Source organism: Solanum dulcamara, chromosome 12 (assembly GCF_947179165.1).
Source record: "Solanum dulcamara chromosome 12, daSolDulc1.2, whole genome shotgun sequence".
Lineage (NCBI taxonomy): Eukaryota > Viridiplantae > Streptophyta > Magnoliopsida > Solanales > Solanaceae > Solanum > Solanum dulcamara.
Genome location: NC_077248.1, coordinates 58356427 through 58369456, shown reverse-complemented (window position 1 = coordinate 58369456; position 13030 = coordinate 58356427).

Sequence of the window (13030 nt, the reverse complement as noted above, 5' to 3'; positions counted from 1 at the left end):
CAGCTAGTACTCAAATAAAGACCTGCACATAAAAGTGTAGCAATAGTAGTGTGAGTATAAAAATAACGTGTATCCAGTAAGTATCATTGACCAATACCATTGAAGTAGTGGTGAGGGTTAGTTGTTGAAAAACACTTGCATTTACACTTAATCAATCGTGAGTCACTAAGTAATCAGTGAATAAGAAAATTACTTCATATTAGAATGGGTACTACTAACGAAAATATTCATTTCCATTAAATAAGAAAATAGAAGAAATACTCAACAAGAATAGTTTCGCTATTTGTTAAAAACAGAAATTAGAATAATTTCTAATACTATAATTTATTTAGAACTAGAAATAAAGTTAATATAATGGCCAAAAGATGAAGAACACGATAACCAAATAAAGAAGGAAAGAAAAGTTCTCTGGAAATTGAATATATGCTTCTTGAGTCACCTCCTTCTTTTTCTTTTTCTTCGCATTGATGCCATTTTGTACAACTAATTCATGACTTGTTGTGAGTTTGTCATATGGTCATTGGCCGGTTATGGATTCGTTGTGGTATGTTGTGGGCTTGTTACTATCAATCTAGCTTCGTATATGACATATAAAATCTGTGTATTTTTTTTGTTTAGCACCTTATTTTGCTGCATCTTTCTTTTTGTCATGTTTTTCTTTGAACATTTCTGGTGTCCTCGAACCAAATCTTCTATAAGCTTTTTAAAAATCAAGTAAAATGCACTTATCACTTAGGTTGTATTTGGTACGGAGAAAATTATTTTTTGAAAATAATTTTTAATTTAATCATATCGATTAGGGAATTTTTTTAAAAAATATCTTCCTTAGAAAAATAAGTTTTAAAAAAATAAGAAAAATAACTTTTCTATTCAAGTTTTTTTTTAAAATGTGAAAAATATTTTTTCTATTGGAAGTAGGAAATAAGTTACACAAGTGACATTCCACTTTGATTGTGTCGGTATGACCAATCTAAACATGAAAAGGAGAAAGAGAAAAAAACAAAAACGCTATCTAGCTTAACCTACCGTCGCCGCCACATCAACCCTAGTTTGTCCACCACCAGCCAATGACCGCGATGGTCAATGGCCAACCTCCCCCGGAGGTTGGCCTCCCCCAGGCTCCCACATATGCTGGCACTCTACAGCAACCTAAAGCTCAAATAAAACCTATACCTCTAAAGCATATTTCATACCTCCACGGAGAACCACAAGTACTATGGGAACAAGAAGAAGTAAATCAAATGATCATAAATGAGAATCTATAGTACGCAGTCATTGGAAAATTCTCATATGGATGGGCCGCAATTCAAAATCTGAGAAAACTTATTCCAAAACAATGTGAGTTGAAAGGAGAATGTAATATTGGTTTTCTGAACAATAGGCATATTCTTATCAGAGAGACATTATTAGAAGATTATGTGCACTTATTGTCGAAACCAACATTCTACATCACACAGAAGAATTGGTCATACCCAATAAGGAAACTGAAATGGGATTCATTGTTTAATCCGAAGGAAGAGACGAAAAAAACCATAGCATGGATTTCTTTCCCCTCCTTTCCACCAAATTTCTTTAGAAAAGAAGTTGTTTTTTCACTAGCAGTGGTAGTAGGTAAACCTTTACAAGTAGATATGGCCACCAAGAACCAGACTAGACCAATTTGTGCAAGTGTGAAGGTGGAGGTGAACTTATTGAAGGAATTTCCAAAACGCATTAAGATAGATATGAGGCTAAATGGAGAGATGGTGGAGAAGTGGATACGTATAAATATGATTGTGCGCCAAAATATTGCAAAACATGCATGATCCAAGAATATAATGAGCAACAATGTTATGTTGAACATCCTGAATTATATCCTACTAAGGAGGCTGAAAGGAAGGGTAAGTATGACAAGGAAGGAGTAAGTCAAAAGAGGAAAGAAATCAGGACTGAAGACAGTGATAAACAAATGCAAAAGGGAGGGGGAACAAAACAAGGAATAAGAAACTCAAAAGAATTCATGAAACAAAGAAATAGAAGAGGAGGATGGGATAGATGGAAACAAACAGAAAAGGTTTGGAACAAAGTTGGAATAGTCACTGAAAATCAATTTAATGCATTAGAGAAGGATATCAATGTGGGGAAGAAGGTTAATCAAGTGGAATTTCAAAGGGGGAAAGAGAGGAAAATAAAGGGGGACAAATCAGTTCTCAAGAGATACAACAAAACAAGACTAATGACAAAGAAATACAATTAACAACTCCAACTAGTGAAAGGGAAAATAAAGAAAAGAAGGAAGTAATCAATGAAGCGAAGGATAGTACAAGTGCTCAGACTGGAAAAGATCCCAATGAGGGGGAAAAGGATCACAACAAATCAGTGAAAATTCAACCATCAAAGAGTGACAGTTATGGAAGGTTTCAATTACTAAAAAGGTACACTTCATCCCATAAATGAAATTAAAAAATATGCAGAAAAGAAAGAACAATGTTGAGGGAATTAATGTTCAAGCAAGCTTAGTTGTGACTAACAAAGGACCAGATTTAATAGAGGAGAATGAGGAAGAGTTACAACAAAGAAAAGAAGAGGATGAAGACATGAACTATAACATTCAGTAGATCAGCAAAGTTGGAGATTTATCTCCAAGACATACCAACAACTTGAAGCATGGAGCTAAGAGAGGGAAATCCACCATTCCTTTACAAGTTAAAACAAGGAGCAGTAGAGACAAAATCTCAATCAGTGATCAATGATTGAAAAAATATTTTTCTGAAATGTTAGATCTATTAATACTCAAAAATCTTCTAGAAATTAATGAATTTAAATAGAAGACATCATTATTTATTCATAGCTCTTATGGAAACTTTTCAAGTTCCTAATGAGTTAGATTACTATAAAAGAAGGCTGGGTTTTCAACATGCAGGTACTAACAGTTCTGGGAAGATTTGGATGTTTTTGGAGGGAGGACTGGAATGCAAGTATTATGATGGATACAATTCAGCAGATTACTATGAAATTCAGTAAAATTGACACAAGCTTTATCATCACATCAGTATATGCTAGATGTAATACAGTGGAAAGACTAAAATTATGGGAGGAGCTAGAGAGTATTGCAGAAAGTAATCAGTTACCAGGGATCATAGGTGCTGATTTCAATGTCATTTTAAATGAGGATGAAAAATTGGGTGGGCTACCTTTCTCTCAGAGTGAAGCTATCGATTTTGCCTTGTGCATTCATTGAAGTGAAGTATTCTAGAAGTAAATACACATAGTGGAATGGGAGAATAGAAGATGAGTGCATATTTAAAAGGCCGGACAGAATATTTGTGAATCAAGTTTACTTGGATCTAATTCCAACCACTGAAGTTCAACATTTAATTAAACAAAGTTCTGATCATGCTCATTTACATATGGTGTGCAATACAGAAGAAGAAGTTAATATTAAACCTTTTCAATTCATGAATTTTTGGACTAAACACCATCAATTCAAAGAGATTGTAGCTCAAAATTGGCAAGTGAATTTTGTGGGGAACCCTTTTATTAAATTTTATGCCAAGATGAAGAAGGTGGAGAAAGCTCTTGTTGAATTGAATAATGAGACATTTGGAAATATATTTTATCAAATTGCCACCCTTGAGGATATTATAAAAGTTTAAAAACTCAAATGAAAGTTATACCTTCTCCTAGTAATAGGGAGGAACTGCAGAAAGTTGAGGTAGAATATTAAAGAAATTTTTTAAAATTGAAGAGGAGTTCTGGAAGAAAAAAACAGGAATAAAGTGGTTTGTTGAAGGGGACATGAACATAAAAATTTTTCATGTCTATGTCAATGGGAGAAGGAAAAAGCTTCATGTGTCTGAAATTGACACTGAGCAGGGACAAATTGCAAAAAAAAATCAAAAATTTGGAGAGGCTGCTATTGGTTTCTTTTCAGACCAGTTTAGAGAAGAGAACAATAATAGGGATTACTCCATGTTAAAACATATCCCAAAGAGTATTACAGAAGAGGAGAATGAGCAGATGTGTAGGCTTTCTAAGATAGATGAAATTAAAAGGGTGGTCTTTGATCTTAACGCAAATAGTGCTTGTGGCTCGAATGCTTTTTCAGGTCTCTTTTTCCAAAGCTGTTGGAAAATTATATGAGAGGACATCACAAACATGGTAAAAGCCTTTTTTGTGGTCAATAACTTCCAAAGCATATTACATACATGAACCTAGTCCTGATAACTAAGAAAGAAGTGGTGAGAATTTTTCAGATTTGAGGCCCATTAGTCTAAGTTCTTTTACTAATAAAATTGTGTCTAGAGTGATACATGAAAGGATGGCTATTGTCCTTCCAAAAATCATATCTCAAATACAATCAGGTTTTATAAAGGAAGGAGTATCACTGAAAATGTTTTGCTAGCCCAGAAAATCATCAAAGATATCAATACGAGAAAAATTAACATTAATATGGTAGTCAAACTTGACATGGCTAAGGCATATGATAAAGTATCTTGGTTATTTCTAATCAAAGTTCTGAAGAAGTTTGGCTTTTCAGAGGTGATTATTGACATGGTGGAGGCTTGTTTCTAATAATTGGTATTATGTGTTAGTAAATGGTAGACCACATGGTTTCTTTCAATCATATAGAGGTCTAAAACAAGGTGGTCCATTGTCTCCAACATTATTCATCATAACCGCAGAAGTATTATCTAGAGGTTTGAATAGCTTAGATGGAGATACATATTTCAAAGGATATGGTTTACCCAAGTGGAGTCCAGAAATCAATCATTTATCGTATGCAGATGATACAATTCTATTTAGTTCAAGGGATAGGGGCTCAGTAATCAAGATGATGAAGGTATATAAATGTACTTCTGGGCAACTAATCAACAAGTCTAAGAGCTTTTTCTATTTGCATGAAAAAACCCTCTAATTGTGGCCATTAGAATGAGGATATTGTCACGACCCGACCAGGGACTAGTCGTAACACAGTGATTGAAATCCCGAATAACTCCAACCAAGTCTCTTATACATATCATAAGCATTCATAAGATAAAGTAAAAGCGTAAACATCATAAGAGAGTCTAAACCATGAATAGTAAATGAAGAATGTCGCATGATAATATAGTCTGAAATATTTGTCCAACTATATGCCTCTACTCATGAATATGGGCGGAAGTTAAGACATGTCCCTAGCTCACCCTCAATATAAAATATAACAGAAGTCTTTGAAAACAGTAACTAACTCAATACCTAGTCCTCGATAAATGAGGACTCACCACAACGCCGCTGAATAGGGAAGCTTAACTAGCCACGTAGATGAGTATGATCTTCAACCTCGATCCCTACATTATGAGACAATGAAGGCAAAAGTATGCATTAGTAAGTTGGAATGTACTACATATGAGGGCGTGACATGTAACGTAAATCATGGTATACAAAGGTCAAGTAAAACACATGATAAGATGGAATAAGTAAAGTCATGAGAAAATCATATTGACCAAAGCATTTGAAAGCATAAATTAAAAATCATAACATACTTAAGAGATCATACATATGTGGGATAGGAACCATAACCGACAATAAGACCATGCGAGCTATAACATGGAATCCCGTTGTCTCCCCATACAATGAAGAAAAAGGGGAATCTACTTATCAAGGTAGACTCTACCCCGCTAGGTGGGTCATACATACGCTATATGTGGATCTAATAGCTAAGCCATAAAGGCAAACTATAGTGGCACGTAGTTTATGAGACATGAGGCTGCTACTAAGTCTTTTGGTAGGGCTCCCACCTCACGTCCACTCGATATTAAGTCAAATCCCATGAAATACATGCATAGCATAAAAATCATAATTACATATATCATAGTCATTATCATAGGTTTGAAATCATAGAGTAGCTCATTTTTATAACATACTCGTAATGTGAAAATTGTCGTTTCATCATTATAATCATATTTGTGTAATTCTTATCGTTAGGCCTTAGGTCACCACATAGGGCTCTAAGTCACCTTTTAGGCCTTAAGTCACCACATAGGGCCCTAAGTCACCTTACTTCATAACTTGCATGAAATTCATACTTTGAACTTAGAGTAAAACTCAATTGCATAATCAATTGACTTTGAAAATCATGTAATTCACTTGCAAACATGCATGATCATAAACTTTATATCAGCCCACACATAATTCATATAGATAATATCCTTTGGAAGTATAATTCAAAATATTCATAATTTACATTATGAACCCTAAAGATCAAAATATAAGAATTCATGGGAAAACTCTTCAATTCAATGCAATAACCATCAATTTATATCAAAATAGACTCATGATCATATTTTGAATCATAATTCATGAAATAGGAATAGAGACCATAAAATCTATAAAAACCATACTTTAATTTGATAGAAAACCTTGAAAAATTATTTGGGCTTCATGGATGAAAGAATCCATGAATCAATACTCACATACCTTAAGTGAAAACGCTAAATAATTTGGAAAAACTTGAGAGTTTTGATGGAGAGCTTGGGTGAATTTAGTTGAAGTCTCCAATGGAGTCCTTGAAAGTTTTTTGTAGAGAGAGAAATATTTGAATAGGTGAATTGTAGGAGAATGAATAGAATTAGAGGTTTAGGTCAATTTATAGAGTTGCATTTGGTCCTAAAAATGTATATGTACATTAGCTAACAATTTGGAAAAAGTCTAAAATACCCTTATTAAAAATCCAACTCGATCAAAAAATCCTTGCCAAGTCCGCGTCGTGGACCTTTCTGTTTCGTGTAGTTTCTTCAAAAATCTATCTTCCAATATACGGGTCCTAAAAATCCACTGAGACCTTTTTTCCGTAGGTTTTGACCCCCTGATCGATATTCCGAACTCGAATTTTCCAAAATGATTAAGGATAATGCATTACATAAGAGGCTTATTCCCAAGGTATTTCTTAAGGCACTTGTGCATTTCGAGGAACGTTACAATATCTCCCCCTTGGGAACACTCTTCCTCGAATGGGATTCAACTAATATAGGAAATACATGGAAAAAGGATTTAGAAACCCAACATGGTCATGAGGACACTTTGAAAAAAAATGCATATAACATGTAAACTTCATACTTAATATAAAATATAGTCCTTGAGAGAAATTATTTTCATGAATCATGCATGCATATGAATGACATATGGAACTGAAGCGTAGAAGTTTAATCAATTTTATCATGAGCAACTTAGTACCTTTAGGATTGAGTGAAAGGAAAGAGACAAGGATATCTCTTCATCATGTCTGATTCCTCTTCCCACATAACACTCTCTACTTGTTGATTTCTCCATAATACTTTAACATATGCAACATCTTTATTTCTCAGCCTCTTTACTTGCCGGTCTAAAATCTCAATTGGGACCTCCTCATAAGTCAAATTCTCTCCAATACTCACATTCTTCCTTGGAACAATAGAATTTAGATCACCCACAAACTTTCTCAATACCGACACATAAAATACCGGATGAACCAAAGCCAACTCAAGTGGCAAGTCTAACTCATATGCTACCTTGCCAATGCGCTTCAATATCATATAAGGTCCTATATATCTAGGGCTCAACTTCCCTTTCTTACCAAACTGCATTACCTCTTTTATAGGTGAAATCTTTAAATACACCATATCATCCACATCAAATTCAAGCTCTCTCCTCCTAGTGTCTGAATAGGACTTTTGATGACTTTGAGCCATTTTCGATATTTTTCTTATGAGAATTACTTTCTCCATTATATTAATTACCAAATATGGACCAATCAACGCAATCTCACCAACTTCAAACCACCCCACCAGAGACCTACATCCTTTCCCATAAAAGGCTTCAAAATGAGTCATTTGGATGCTAGAGTGATAACTATTATTATAGGCGAACTCAATCAATGGCAAATGGTCATCCCAACATCTTCCAAGGTCAATCACACATGCCCTTAACATATTCTCCAAGGTTTGAATTGTTCTCTCAGCTTGTCCATCGGTTTGAGGATGAAAAGCGGTACTTAGATTAACTTTAGTGCCAAGACCTTTCTGAAATGACTTCTAAAAATGGGAACTAAATTGAGTACCTCTATCCAATATAATCGACAAAGGAATACCATGAAGTTTCACAAGTTTGTGAATGTACAACTTAGCATAATCTTTGGCACCATAAGAAGTTTTGACTGGTAGAAAATATGTCGATTTGGTCATTTGATCCACAATGACCCAAATAGAATCATGTTGTCTTCTAGTATGAGGCAAATCCGTGACAAAGTCCATATTCACATCTTTCCACTTCCATGTAGGAATTTTGATTTCTTGAGCTAGACATCCCGCCCTTTGATGTTCAACTTTCACTTGTTGGCAATTAGGACACTTAGCCACGAACTCCGCTATGTCCTTTTTTATGCCATTCCACCAATACACTTCTCTCAAGTCACGATACATCTTGGTGGATCCCGGATGAATTGAATACCGAGAACTATGAGCCTCATTCAATATCAACTCTCTTATCCCATTAATATTTGGAACACACAACTGACCTTGGTAATGTAGCACCCCATCTTCTCCTAGGGAGAAAGCCTCAACAAATGTTTCGGCAATCGACTTCTTCAATTCGACCAAAATTTGATCATTATCTTATTTGGCCTTGATGTCTGCCGCAAGAGACGATTCCGAACCATTATGTATAAATGCCTGCATCATTGGAATCAACCAAACACATACCTAAATGTGCCAATCTATAGAACTCTTTGACCAATTCCCTTTTACCTTCCTCAACATGTGCAACACTACTCATAGACAACCGAGTAAGAGCATCGGCTATAGCATTTGCCTTACCTGAATGGTAAAATACGCTCATGTCATAATTTTTTAGGAGTTCAAACCACCTTCTTTGACTAAGGTTTAAGTCCCTTTGACTAAACACGTATTGCAAGCTTATGTGGTGGTGAACACATCAATATGCACCCCATAAAGATAATGGCTCCAAATTTTCAATACAAACACAACCGCTTCAAGGTGAAGATCATGGGTTGGATAACTTCTTTCATGTACTTTAAGTTGCCTACAAGCATAGGATATAACCTTACCATGTTGCATCAATACACAACCCAAACCAACACGCGAAGCATCATAATAAACAACAAACCCATCTGAACCTTCGAGCAATGTCAAAATAGGAGCTGACGTAAGACGATCTTTTAACATTTGGAAACTGTTGTCACATTCTTCTGACCATTGAAATTCTGCCTTCTTTTGTGTCAACTTAGTTAAAGGTAAAGAAATAGATGAGAACCCTTCAACAAACCTTCTGTAGTATCCGGTTAAGCCCAAAAAGCTTCTTATGTCCGAAGGAGATAATAGTCTAGGTCAATTCTTAACTGCCTCCATTTTCTTTGGATCTACTTTAATCCCATCACCGAACACCACATGGCCAAGAAATGCAACCTTTCTTAGCCAAAATTTGCACTTACTAAATTTAGCGAATAATTTCTTTTCCCTCAATGTTTGCAACACAATCCTCAAGTAACCCATATGATATTTCTCATTTTGAGAGTAAATCAAGATATCATCAATAAACAACAATTAGCAGGCGTATTTGTCAACTCAAATGACATTACTATAAATTCAAAATGACCATACCTTGTCTGAAAAGTCGTCTTGGGAATATCACACTCCCTTACCCTCAATTGATGATAACTAAAATGGAGATCAATCTTAGAAAAGTAGCTTACTCCTTGTAATTGATCAAACAAGTCATCTATCCTTTGGATTGGATATTTGTTATTTATGGTGACCTTTTTCAATTGTCGGTAGTCTATACACATTTGGAGTGACCCATCTTTCTTCCTAACAAATAACATGGGAGCACTTCATGGTGAAATACTTGGTCTTATAAAACTCTTATCCAACAAATCCTTCAATTGTTGTTTCTACTCCTTAAGTTCCACCGGAGCCATACGGTAAGGAGATACAGAGATAGATTGGGTATCAGAAAGGAGATCTATGTCAAAGTCAATCTCCCTTTTGGGAGGAATATCGATAAATCATCAAAAAACACATCGAAGAACTCATTAACTATAGGGACCAACTCAAGAGTAGGAATTTTGGAATCAATGTCCCTAACTCATACCATATGATAAATGCACCATTTGAAAATCATTTTTCGGGCCTTAATACATGAGATTAATCGATCCTTAACCACTGAATTATTACCCTTCCATTAAAGAATAGGCTCATTAGGAAAGTGAAACTTAACCACATGAGTTCTACAACATATAGATGTGTAAGCGGTATGTAACCAATCCATACCAAGAATGATGTCGAAATCAATCATATCAAGTTCAACCAGGTCACATGGAATAACTTTATGCAAGACCCATATGGAATAATTTCTATAAGCTCTCTTGGCTAATACCAAACCATCAATAGGAGTATAAACCAAAAAAATTCTTATTAACACTTCAGGGCACACATCAAATCTCATAGCAATGTAAGGAGTAACAAAAGACAAGTTGTTATTCGGATCAAGCAATGCATAAACATCAAACTTAAAGACTCGTAACATACCCGTGACTACATCGGGAGCCTCATCAACCTCTTTCCTAGCATGAAGAGCATAGAATCGGTTGTTGCATTGGCCACCCTTAGGTTGAGCTTGGGCGCCTTGTTGTACTTGGCCTTCTATAAGACGATCTTCTTCACCCTTGTTAGCAACAAGAGGGCAGTCGGATCACTTATGGCCCATCTTTCCACATCCATAGCAAGCACATGTTCCCATCAAGCACTCTCCTCCGTGATTCCTTCCATACTTTGCACACTTTGGAAAAGAAGGGTTACTAGTATTTACACCTTCTTCTCCTTGAGCTTTAGTGTATGGTACCCTATCTTAGCAAACTTCTTCCCTGAGCTTTGGCCTTGATGAGAGCATCCATTACTACCAACGATCCTAGCATTGGAGAACCCACTTTCATACCGGCTCTCTTAGAATCCCTCATCTTCATTTCCTTGAGCTTTTCTCCTTTAATTTGTTCCGAAAAAGTCATAAGCTGAGACATGTCCATCTCCTTAACAAGAATAGCGGTACGACATTCCTTAGCAACCAAGTCAAACACGCCTAATATAAATTTACCTATTCGGGCACATGGATCGGCAACCATTGAAGTAGTATACTTGGATAGCTTAGTAAACTTGAGGGCATAGTCCCTCATCCCCATATTGCCTTGTCGAAGATTTATGAACTCCAACATTTTAGCCTCCCTTAACTCAAGAGGGAAAAAGTGATCAAGGAAAATAAGTTTGAAAGCTTCCCATTTAATAGGACCTTCATCCACCCTATCCAACTTCTATTGAGTGTACCATATTTGAGGAACACCCTTAAGTTGGTAAGCTGCCAACTCCATTTTTTCTTTTGAAGTCACCCCCATAATACTGACTATCTTGTAGACCTCATCAATGAACTCTTGAGGATCCTCATTGACTTTTGAGCCATGAAACTCCAAAGGATTCATTTGTGCAAAGTCCTTTACTCTTGAGGATGGAGTAGGAACATTAGGAGGAGCTACAATACCTTGGTTGGTCACTACTCAGGCTAGTATAGTAATAAGAATTTGGAACTCCGCATTAGTCACTTGGTTCGGTAGAGAACCATTGTCTTGAGGAGCCGAGGGAGCTTGGGCTTCATTAACATTATCTCCTCTTGAAAATGGTGGTACTGTTAGAGCCATCTTTCTAAAAAATCGCAAAGAAAGACCGTTAGGGAAAAGAATTCTTACGATAAACTCTATAGCACGACATGTATCATGAAAGAACTAAGAATTCCTAAATGCCTCATAGCCTCCTACTCATAAGTGTGGCGCACTTCACACCCATTAATAAGACTCTACTTGACGCGGCATGTTGGACAAACTAGGAAACTTGAAAAACATTGTGCTCTAATACCAAGTTTGTCAAGACCTGACCTCAGGCCTAGTCGTAACCCGACAATTGAAACTCCAAATGACTCCAACCAAGCCTTTAGTACATATCATAAGTATTCATAAGGTAAAGTAAAAAGTGGAAATATCATAAGAGAGTCTAAACCATGAATAGTAAATGAAGAATGTCACATGACAACATAGACTTGAAATATTTGCCCAACTATATGCCTCTACTCATGAATATGGGCTGGAGTTAAGACATGTTCCTAGCTCACCCTCAATATAAAATATAACAAAAGTTTTTTAAAACAGTAACTAACTCAATAACTAGTCCACGATAAATGAGGACTCACCACAAAGCCGCTGAATAGGAAAGCTTAACTAGCCATATAGATGAGTATGATCTTCAACCTCAACCCCTACATTATGAGAAAATATAGGCAAAAATATGTATTAGTACATTAGAATGTACTACATATGAGAGCGTGACATGCAACGTAAATCATGGTATGCAAATGTCAAGTAAAACACATGATAAGATGGAATAAGTAAAGTCATAAGAAAATCATATTGACCAAAGCATTTGAAAGCATAAATTAAAAATCATAACATACTTAAGAGACCCTTGTGGTCAGGCCCTTCCTCGGACCCTGCGCATAGCGGGAGCCTTAGTGCACCGGGCTGCCCTTTAACATACTTAAGAGATCATACATATGTGGGATTGGAACCATAACCGATAATAAGACCATGCGAGCTATAGCATGAAATTCCGTTGTCTCCCCATACAATGAAGAAAAAGGGAGTCTACTTGCCAAGGTAGACTCTACACCGCTAGGCGGGTCATACATACGCTATATATAGATCCAATAGCTAAACCATGAAAGCAACCTACAGTGTCACATAGTTTATGGGATATGAGGCTAGTACTAAGTCTTTTGGTAGGGCCCCCACCTCACGTCCACTCGATGCTAAGTCAAATCCCACGGAATACATGCATAGCATAAAAATCATAATTACATATATCATAGTCATTATCATAGGTTTGAAATCATAGAGTAGCTCATTTTTATAACATACTTGTAATGTGAAAATTGTCCTTTCATCATTATAATCATATTTGCATAATTCTTATCGTTAGGC